This window comes from Chlamydotis macqueenii, chromosome 3 (assembly GCF_036417535.1).
Source record: "Chlamydotis macqueenii isolate bChlMac1 chromosome 3, bChlMac1.mat, whole genome shotgun sequence".
In the NCBI taxonomy this organism is placed as follows: domain Eukaryota; kingdom Metazoa; phylum Chordata; class Aves; order Otidiformes; family Otididae; genus Chlamydotis; species Chlamydotis macqueenii.
The window spans coordinates 57587953-57599064 of NC_141558.1; positions in this window are offsets into that span (position 1 = coordinate 57587953).

Sequence of the window (11112 nt, forward strand, 5' to 3'; positions counted from 1 at the left end):
GTTATCAGAGTCACGACTGATCTGGGTGCCTGCGTTGGTACAGAGACACGGACTGCCCAGAAAACAAGATAACTCCTCCGTTTCCCACCTTTCTACTACCTTTATGGTTTAGTAGCTGTGGCAGCAATGGTAGTGGGAAGACAGTTGGACTAGATGATGTTATAGGTCCCATCCAACCATGTGATTCTATGATTCTATGATTTTCCCAGAGGGCCCTTAAGGGCAGATGTAACCCAGCTGGGTTGCCCAGAAGTGGCAGCCCGGTCCCGCTGCCTCGTTCCCTTCCCTTCCCTGTAACCTCATGGCTGGGTTTCTCACCCAAGCTGGAGTCAGACAGGTCAGTGCCCACAGCCAACGGGACCTCAAAAAGAGAGGGCAATCACGAACAGGCAGCCACAGTTGTTCCAGGAGTGCCTACATTTCCTTGGCCATCATCTTCCTAACCCCGGAGTCCACAGGGAAGCGCCAGGATGGCTGGGCTGGTTGTGCCCCCAGCTGCAGGCCCATGGTGGGAGAGGAGCTGCCCTTGGCTGGGCACCTCCTGGGAGCAGATGTGCATCCATGGGAAACGCGTATCCCCAAGGCACAAGGCAGATAACACCTTCCAGGGGTCCTCAAACCCCTTCTAAATGAGCTACTGGAGGAAGGGAGAATTAATCCTGCATTAATGCAATACTGCACCCAGCCTAATTAAGGCTGTAAGGCCACCCTACCATTCCTTTCCCCTTCCGTGTTATTCTCTGTGTGGCTGTTATATATTGGCCCTTTTTAGTACGGCAATTTAAAATGGAGAGAAAAGACTTTACAATTTGCACCCATTTTATTCTGCTTTTTTTTCTTCTTTACAAAAAAAAAAAAAACCTCACAACAAAACAAAGACCAGTTCTGCCATTCAGCTTGTCCGGTTTTGTATGTGGTCACTACAATGGTTCACATTAACAGCTGTAATATTTTTTACAGGAGGTAACTGGAAGTTCAGAGACACTGAGTGACCCCTCCATGCAGGAAGAAACAAAAGCCTTTATTTCCAGCTTCCTCTTCTAACAGCAAAGCTGCTCTCCCACCCTCCCTACAGTTTACTGAAAATTGTTCCTTCTCTTTAAAATGTTTACTCCAAAATACCACAATTGTGTCTCAAATTCCCGCAAAGCTCAGAGGAGCAATACAACAGACTCCAAATTCGTCAACATAGCTTCACCTCAGCGTTGCTGCCGTAGCCAAGGTGTGGCTCAATGCACTTCAAACTGCTACATCCCCTGTACGTAGAGCCCAGACACTCGTAAAGGATGCAGTTGTGAACTATGGGTGACAAATCAGCATATGGATTTGGGGAGATAGAGGGACTAAGCTTTAAAATTGCAACTAGGTAATAAGTAGTAAAAAAAAAAAAAAAAAAAACTTTTAAAATTACCCCTTACCTAAAATTTCAGAGTGTTTCTTTCAAAGTCAGGCAAAAAGTCTCACTCAAATAATGCAGTTGCTCATGACTCAAATTTTCCTCAGTCTTCACATTCCTAAGCATTCAGCTGACTTCAGTATTTTCTGATGTAAAGCCAGCTCAAGGCTTCTGAGCATTGTAGGCAAAACACAGTTTTGGAAATGGTGGCAGAATGGGTCCAGGATGGGGAGGACAAAAAATGAGGGGCTTTGGTATATGGTAAAGAAGCCAAACAGCATTTTTTGCACTACGAGATGTGTAGCTCAAGCAATTTGAGTCTGCTTGGAGCCTGATTCCAGGAAAGCTTTTTTTTGAAACCTTCCAGTTGCTACAGAGGAAAGATAAAAGATTTCTGCCCCTTGGGTGGGAGTGCTTAAAAAGGGAGACACAGAGTTGTTCCCCAACTGGAAGAGGCTATTTGCCTAAGAGGGACTGCAAGGCACAGGTTTTCATCACTCACTCCCTGGGGGTGACACAGGGGACCGCAGTCACTCCAGCTCCTCACAGGGTAGGTGATGGGATGCTCTGCCTCTTGAAGGAATAGCTCACCAAGGCCAAATCTGCATAGAGTCATAGGCCCTAGAGTGCTCCTGAGCACTGCATTTTGGTAGGATTTTTGGGTTGGGATGGGATTTTTTGGGGCCTTTTACAACCAAAGGAAACTGTTTTGTCCTCCCTCTCAATGTATCTACATGCTGGTTTTGAACACTAGCTTGTGTACTTAGGTGAGGTGTTAAATGCTTCCTCCACAGATTAGCCTGTGATTATCCTGCTCCCACCTTTGCATGATCCTCAGAGGGACATGAATGTGGCACTCAGTATCCATCTGGGGCAGCCCTCTGAGCCCCAGTCAGCCTCCTGTCTTGTTATGAGAATGCTTCATAACAGGGTAGTTCATGGTAGCCTGTCTGCAGAGGAGAAGAGATGTAATGGCTGATCTCCTTTTCATAGGTTACCACTTACAGCAACATGCTCAAGGACAGTCTCGGGCAAGCTCAGTGGCTTTGTTAAGGACTAATAATGTCCATGACATCTGCTGAGCACCTACCTGGAGCCCAAGCCCTGCTTTCTGAAAGCCATTCATGGATAACTGTGAGTGCATGGCATTACACCTTAGAGGGACTCACAGCATGAAGGCGTTTGTGGCCTCAAGGACAGCAACAGCAGTGGGAATGTTTCACCACGTGTAGTCTGAATGTACATTACACTAGTTTCCCTCTCCATCAGAGGCTTTTTATTCTGCCTCTTTGGGGACGTGGTGATCAAGATGGTGCCATGTTCATGTGCATTTAGCAAGAAGGAGAGGGGAGATGGAGAAGGCTCAGTTATGAACCAGCGTATCTACTTTCACCCACTGAATGCTTGTGCGTAAGGACCACCTATTTCAAAGAGTGCTGGTTACTGATATATAATCTGTCTGTTGCCTTTTCTCCTTGCTTCATTCTGTGTAATGTTCAGATTAAAAATATGGTAAGAGGTTCAGGTTGGTTTAGCCATCTCTCTCAGAGAACCTGCAAACTGCATTGTTTCAGTCAGTTGTCTGAATTCAGTTGTCAATTTTCCATGACAACTTAGGAAGAAATTAGTTGATTCACTTCATGAAAACTACAAACTCAACTACCTTTTACTTGTTGTGGATGTGGATATGACTTGCCCCAGTGCCCCTTCACTCCTGTATGACAATCGTGTGGGAGAGCAGAAAGGAGCTTACACTCAGAGGTTGACTGCTAGTCCCTTTCTTGACACCATAAGGGAGAATGCGATGTCCCCCAGTTGGCAGAAAAAGCAAAGTTAGTCCATTTCACTTGCCAAATGTGTTAGTACTCCTGCTGCTGCCCTGGGAAACTCATGTTTCCAGGATCATCAGAAACTGCTCAATGAATCATCACAGATCTACAGATCCATAGCTGCTTCTGAATAAAGGTGCCCTTCATGCACCATGTACATGGGGAACTTCTCCTCGAGAGGCTTATGCAAGACTTCAAGTCCTTTGCTCATGCCACAGAGTTTTCATGAGGTTAAAGATTAAGTTTTGCATAGCACTAATATGAGCAAATATTTATCATTCTGAGGTGAACTAACATGTAACTATGCCTACCCCAGTTCAACAAGGATTGTAATCTGCTACCTGCTTAAAGCAAGCCATAGGCTTAAGCAGCTTGCTGAATAAAAGCCAAAGGGAAGAGACATTGAAAGAAAAGGTTAAGCAGTCATAAATGATTGCATAAAGTTTTCAAACAAACTTTAAAATTGTTTTCCCTTTGATTCTGATGCCCTACATTTTCTTAATTGATATTGCTTTCCCGGCAGAATTTCAGTGCAGCTTTCGTCTTTACAATGGAGAAGAAAGAAAACTGAAACCAAATTACAGTTTACCATTTAATTGAGTACCAGTTTTCAATGGATGCAGCCAGGTCCAAACACAGAATTTCTCAAACAGACTCTGAGTTCTTTATTTGCATCTTCCAAAAGCCTTAAGCAGTTCTGCAAATGTTTTATCTTATATTAATTAAATGAGAATCAATCATTTCAGTATAATTTCAAATGATACATGAAGCACATGGGGATCTTGTAAACATAGCAAAACATTACAACATCTGTTATTATTAATGCTCTTTACTTTCTGCCAAGTTTGTCCGTGGTCCTGTCGAGTGAGGAAATCCCTCCTTACTGGTACAGGAATCAGATGATCGGAGCTGGGTTCACAAGGGAACAGGAGACATAAGGATTCTGATGCATTCCAGGATAACATAAAGGACTTGTTCATAGTCTTCTGACAAAGGAGTGAAGCAAACATCACCTGTGAGTATGATTGGATGGACTGAGTGCTGTATCTATCTCCTTACCAATGTGTGGTCATCTCCTGGGCAATCTTAATTTTGGTGGATCTAATGGAGTGCAATGAAGGTCCATTACTCATTTTCAATGGCTTGTAAATAGAGGCACCATGTCCCACATCACCCAGGTTCTGTTTGTCCAACATGCCTCAACTATATATATTTAGCCCAGAGACAGTAGTGTTCAAGTACCACCTCAGTGGGGATGTTTCAGGCAAGAACAGTATTTTTTCTAGGTTGAATACCAAAAAGCAGCAAAGACCAAGTAAAGAATCATAGTAATAATGCAAAATGCCATGGGCGAAGTGATATTGGCAAGCTATTTGCATGTCAATATACAGAAAACTGGGCTGTAGCACACCATGCTAACATCTGGAGGAATGAACTGCAAGCTTGGAGCCTCATGTTTCTGAAGGCTCAAAAAATGTTTTCTGTAACATTGATAAAGATTAGGAAAAAAAAAAAATCTTCTCACTGAAATCTCCAGGAAAAAAATACATTGAACACACACACAAAAAAATATTTCCCACAATCTAAATCAGTTCAGACTTATCCCAGAGGGAGCTGCTCATCCTTTCTGCCTATTTCCACCCCATTTGTTTTATGCCATCTCTTTCTAATACAACGGGGGAAACTGATCAAACACATTCTATACATACCACCCAGCCCACAGTCTCAGCATCCCAGCTGTATTCCTAACCTCACAAATTCACAGTGAAACCATCTCCAGGGTTTCAAAAGCATAGCAGCTTTCATGAAGGGGGGCACTGGGAGCTCTCTTAATTAGCCCAGCTTCTTTGTGCATTTCTAGACACGTCTCCCTCTTTGTTCACCTTCAAGAGTTTAATGCCAGGCTAGAAAGAGAAGATTTCTCCTTCATAAAGTAGCATCACATTCTTTTAGGTCTTCTTTTTTTCCTAGCAAAGTTTTGGCATTCAGAAAAACAGCTGGGGCCAAGCTTCTAAATGGAAAGATGTGAATTTTAACCAGTCTGCACATTTATTGAGCACTAACAGAAAAATGTTACACTAACAGAAAATGTTCACCTAGCCAGCTAGGTGAACATTTCATTGCCAGGATGTCCTTCACATGTTGTTCCTACCACTCTGGCAGGAGAAATTCAAACACAAAACCATCATTAATGTAATTCAACTCTTTCCGGAAGTACAACAAAATGAAATTCAGTCTTGATAGCTTAATTCTTTTAATTTTTCCTCTTGAGACATAACTTACTGACCTGACAGTCATTTTCTAGGAGGGGCTGAACGCAGAGAAGGTAGCAGGTTTGTGAAATTTCTCACCAGTGCTTTAAAGCACAGATCTATACAGAGAAAAGAGACAATAAGGTCATGGAAAGGTGGGTTCCAGCTTTACTGTGTTCCGCATTTCATTAGCCAAGGTTTGCAACAAGGAAATCACATGATCCCCTGGCACATTCAACCTGGGCTGAGAGGTCCTGAGACAACAAACCACTCAAGGATGTGCCTAACCTACACACAGCCAGTTTGCTAAGGAGCTCCCATGTGGATCATGTCAGAGAATAATTTAAAATATCATTACAATTTATCTTAGGCTACTAATAATGTTTGGAAACAGAGGTTTGCCATTAAAATTTGCACGGTTTCCAAAATTTGAAGTAGTATGTGGCTGGATAACAGACAGCAGTAGATTTAAGTTTGTAGCTTCTGAGAATAGTTTTGTCTTCTGGTCTGCAGTATTTCTATTACGGGAGAACTGAAATAAAAAAGGTTGAATTCAGGGCGTTGTCTATATTTTAAATATTATGCATTATGATGATGGCTTAAAAGAAAGATGAAAGTATGAATGAACTGGATAATTTTAAAGAACCGCAAAAGTGGATCTCCTCCTGAAGTCAAGGCAGCTATGAACACCAATATCTCTAGATGTTTCCTTGTTGCTATGAAGAGACTGTCTTCCCTACTAAATAAACTGTATTTAAAGACTTTCCTACTAAGCCACTGCAATATAAAGAAAGATTAATTCATTCTGGTGTGTACCTCAGCTCTATCTCCCTTTGAAACCTCCCTGGACTAGAACTGACAGAGTATTCTGTTCCATCTCACAGTGTCCTCATCTCACCAATGTCCCCTTGGAAACCCTTCCAGATCTCTCCTGATGATTTAAAACACACCTTTTCTGCAAGAAAGGAAGCAATGATCTAATTAAAGGCTACTTACCTTTCCAATACATGCATAAGCATGCATTGTACATCTTACTGCATGTGTATTCCTTTGGCTTTCAGTCTATTCTATCTCCTTTTTCAGAAACAGCAAACTTTAAGGGGGTGGGTATTACCTAGAAATATATCAGCATCGCTTTACAAACCCATAGTAATAAACTACATCAATGTCTGAAACCGTTGTAAAACCCTCACTGTGAGACATTTCGTGTTTTATTTTCCCCATGTAAAATAAGGTCTTATTTTTATATAAAAAGTTTGAACAAGACTTACGCATATTAAATTTGGTGTACGGTACACAATCCTACTAGTTCATAAGGTACCATTCCAAAAGTGACATTTTGGCCATTTTGGAGTTTCAATGCCAGTGAATCAATATAAGGACCACAAACACACATAGTTAATGCACAAAGTGAAGCAGGTATAATAGCTGCACACTCATGGACTTTAAGGGGTAAGGGCTCTCCTCATCCTCAAGCTATTAATTTTTGCAAATCAACATCTTAATCTACATTTTAATTTAACTGCTGTTCACTTCTAGCTCAGGCGGTGTGCCACAGGGAAGGGGTTGAGAAAAGATTCACAGGACTATATCCCCTGTCAAGCTCAGACAACCAACCACATCTGTTCCCCCAGGATTCTGCTGTTCATGGTAACTTAATGTAGTCCCAAGCCTCATCTCTCAACCATTCTGTTGAACAAAGGTTATAGACTTTGCATTCACCATGGAAAAATGAGGCTCTATTGACTATTCTGGCCGGCTATTTATCCTCATTTCTTTTCAATGTAATATCTAACATGTTGATGCTATTTAACAAAAATCCAATTCATTAACACATTAGTCAATATGCAAATATTGTTTGATTATTAACTTCTTGTTCTTTTTCCCAGGCATAAAGTGATCAAACTAAATTTCAGATGTTTTTTCTTTGACTTTCTCAGCTGTTTTTTTAACTGTCATTTTCTGTAGATAATTGGGTAAAAGGAGTTGCTTATGTAAATATTGGTTTTTTGGATGGTCTTTTTTATGTATTCTTATTAGAGCATTTCTACTGTTCAAAGGAACTGTGGTGATCCCCCCTATTGAAGAGTTATACTCAAAGAAAACAATGGAAAACTGTTCTACAACCACCATGCATGGACTTCGCTTTATTTGTCTGAATAGGGTTTGGGCTACAGGATTCTGGAGGATAATTTTACGACTTTTTGGACATAGCCTCACTGTCCTGCCTAAGCACAGCAGACTGTGGGGCGCAGCTCAGTCACATCTGTCCTAGCAGACAATGGCTCTGCTCCTGCTTCTGATGTAGTCTCTGAGAGTTTTGCCACGAACTCATAATACTGTAATTCAGATGTGCTACTGAAAGAAATGAGATGTATATTTTCCATAATATGATTACTGGATTCAGTTCTGGTCAATTAAAGCAGCGTGCCCAGGGCTATCAACAGGATAACGATTAATGTCAATAAGCAACCCTTCCTGGCGTCCTATTCTATGATTCTATGCCCTTCCTGGCATCTGCTGGCTGCCCATATTAAAAAAAAAAAAAAAAAAAAAAAAAAAAACACCACAAAAAAAAACCAAACAAACAACAAAAAAAAAGAATGGCAGAGGGAATATGTGTTACTAGGACTGTGTCGGACCTGCCATGAATGTGGTCCTGGTGCAAGGTGAAGAGTTTGGCTCTAGCGCTGTGAAAGACCATCGGGCAGCACTCTGCCAGTGCCTCACAAGAGAGCCAAACCAGATCCGAGCCTCGCAGCACAGAAAGGCACAACACACAACATGGATAAAAGCGTGTGTGCATATGTGAACACTTGAGTTGGCCCAGTTATAGAAAACAGGCTAAGGTCCAGGGCTTTGGTGTGTGGTGGGCAGCCTGAGTGCCAGCCCTGAGGAGGAAAACATGAGAACAGCCCTGAGCTGGGACCCTGCCACGGAGGGAGAACTTCAGAGTAGAGAAGCTCCTAGTGAACTTCATGTGGTTCCCTGGCTCCCATTGCTCTCCTTCCAGCTAGCTCCTGGTACACCCACAGCAACCCTCAACATTTCAGCAAGTGTGAGATATCTTCTCTTTTTCTATCCTAGCTGGGCCTTCCTAATTGAGCAGTGGGTTGCACCTCCAAAACCAAGGTGCTCCCTCACACTTCAGCTCTTCTCCTAGCTCATTCTCCCCTGGTTTTGATGCCACCCTAGAGATTGTGCTAAACAGATCACCGCACCACAGCAACAAAGACGGGCATCTCACATTCTTCATTGTTTAGAAGCAGGAAATGGCTGCAGAAAAGCCTCTTCTCAGCGTGCCTAGGCTGATGACATGAAACTGGTGGGATCCCTTCTGGTCAGAACGTAACCTTCACTGGAACAATCAGCAATTTGGACATCCGAAAATTATTTTATTAAACTGCAGTTGTTAATCAGTAGGAGGTCTTTTTCCACAGCCGTTCTTTAAAGCCCAAACATTTCCATGTTTCCTGTAATACTTGTGCTTAGTCACACATTGACAAATGCAAGGAAAAAATCTCAGATCTGTATGACAGATTTTTGGAACCGCCAAAATAATCCCTTTGAATTTTGCAGTCACTCGACAGTGGGAGTCCAGGAGGAGAGTGTTGAAAACAAAAACTTGTATTTATTCACTGGAGTTTTTACTGCATTTCTCTTCCAGAAAAAGATACCTATCATATTCTGCTAAAAATACATTATCAAATAAGTAGACCACAGACCCCGTTAAAGTTTAAAAGTTGCCAGGTCCACTTTTTGCTACCCAGCCTATGAGTCTGACAGAGAGAGAAAGGATGGTCCTTTGCAGTTCAGCCAGAATTTAACACACTCAGGCATGGACACCAAAGGCTCTGTCAGAGGACATCTTCTGCAGAGCATCCTGCCATCTTGCAACTCACATACCCATATAAGCAAAAGGTCTCTAGCTGGGTCTGACCTCCCCTGCTGTAATACATCATGAGAAAAGGGATCCCTAGGTCGAAATGCCCCAAAATATAAATACCTGAGAAGTATTAAGTACTATAATTAAGAGTTATTAGTATTAATCTCTAAATACTTAGAGAAGAATGGTTGTCCTCATTGGGCATGAGGCCCTGTGTCACTAATTCATGAAAATTTCCTCCTCCACACCAGGCTGTCAGGAGGCTGGCAGTGGGCCTTGTTCAGAGTACTGTCCATGCAAAAAGCAGGTCCACTTGTTCACTTTTTTTAATGATCATCTCAAAAGGCCATCACTTCAATGAAAGCAAAGCCAAATATCCCCTCGCACATCCATCAATTTCGAGGCATGGAAGGAACAAGGACTGCATCTCTAAGTAGATTTTGAAAGAAAGAGGTAAGCCTGGCTGTTTTTCAAAGGACGGTTGTAGCGCAGAGCTGGGACTGGTGTAGGCAGCTGAGGAGGGCCACAGCCTGCTGAAGACAGCAGCCCTGTGGTCTGGTTTGCTGGTGGCACAGGCCTGAGAAACTGGGTTTGCTGCCTGACCTTGCCTGACCAGCTCCAGCTGGTGGGATCCTCCCTCCTTCTTTCACCAGGTGTGCATCCATGAGCAGGAGCAGTAGTCTGGGCTCTCTCCCAGCTCTCTATCACAGATGTGCCATTTCTTTCTCCACCTTCTCTTTCCAGTCCAATCTCTCCATCCCTCACCTCAAACCAGGCTGGCAGCACGTCAAGGGAGGTAATTCTCCCACTCTGCTCTGGTGAGACCCCACCTGGAGTGCTGCGTCCAGCTCTGGAGCCCCCAGCATAAGAAGGACATGGACCTGTTGGAGAGAGTCCACAGGAAGGCCAGGAAGATGATGAGATGGCTGGAGCACCTCTCCTATGCAGACAGGCTGAGAGAGTTGGGGCTGTTCAGCCTGGAGAAGAGAAGGCTCCAGGGAAACCATACAGCAGAGGAAAATGAGGAGAAATTCTTTAGCAGGGCCTGTTGTGATAGGACAAGGGGTAATGGTCTCAAAATAGAGGGAGGTAGGTTCAGACTCGATATAAGGAAAATTTTCTACACTGAGGGTGGTGGAACACTGGAACAGGTTGCCCAGAGAGGTGGTGGATGCCCCATCTCTAGAAACATTCAAGGCCAGGTTGGATGGGGCTCTGAGCAACCTGATCTAGTTGGAGATATTCTTGCAGGGGGGTTGGACTAGATGGCCTTTAAAGGTCCCTTCCAACTCAAACTATCCTATGATTCTATGATTTCTGCAGCTCAGAGGAGTACTGTGAATATGAAGCACATTCAAGTACATGAGGTGCTTAATTCTTTGTGTCTTTGAGGTAATTTTGCTATGATGGAGTTATAGGTGCTATAGGGAAATCAGCACCTCTGCTTACCACCTTCACAGTATACACAGAGGCGGCCTTTGTAAATGAAATGAAAAATAAGACTATCCAAAAACTATGGACAGAAAGTTGACACTTTACAAAATCACAAATATGCCCTCACAATAAAGACAGTTTTTATGCTAAAGATTGCATTTTAAATTCATTTTGGCCAGGTGAACATGGTGCTGGCTGTGATGGGGTAAAGCCATGTGGAGAAGTCTCCTGGAGAAACAAACAGCCACGGCTGGGTGTGCATGATGGGTGCGGCTGTGCACCGCCAAATCTTCATGGTGACCTCAGCTGGATGAG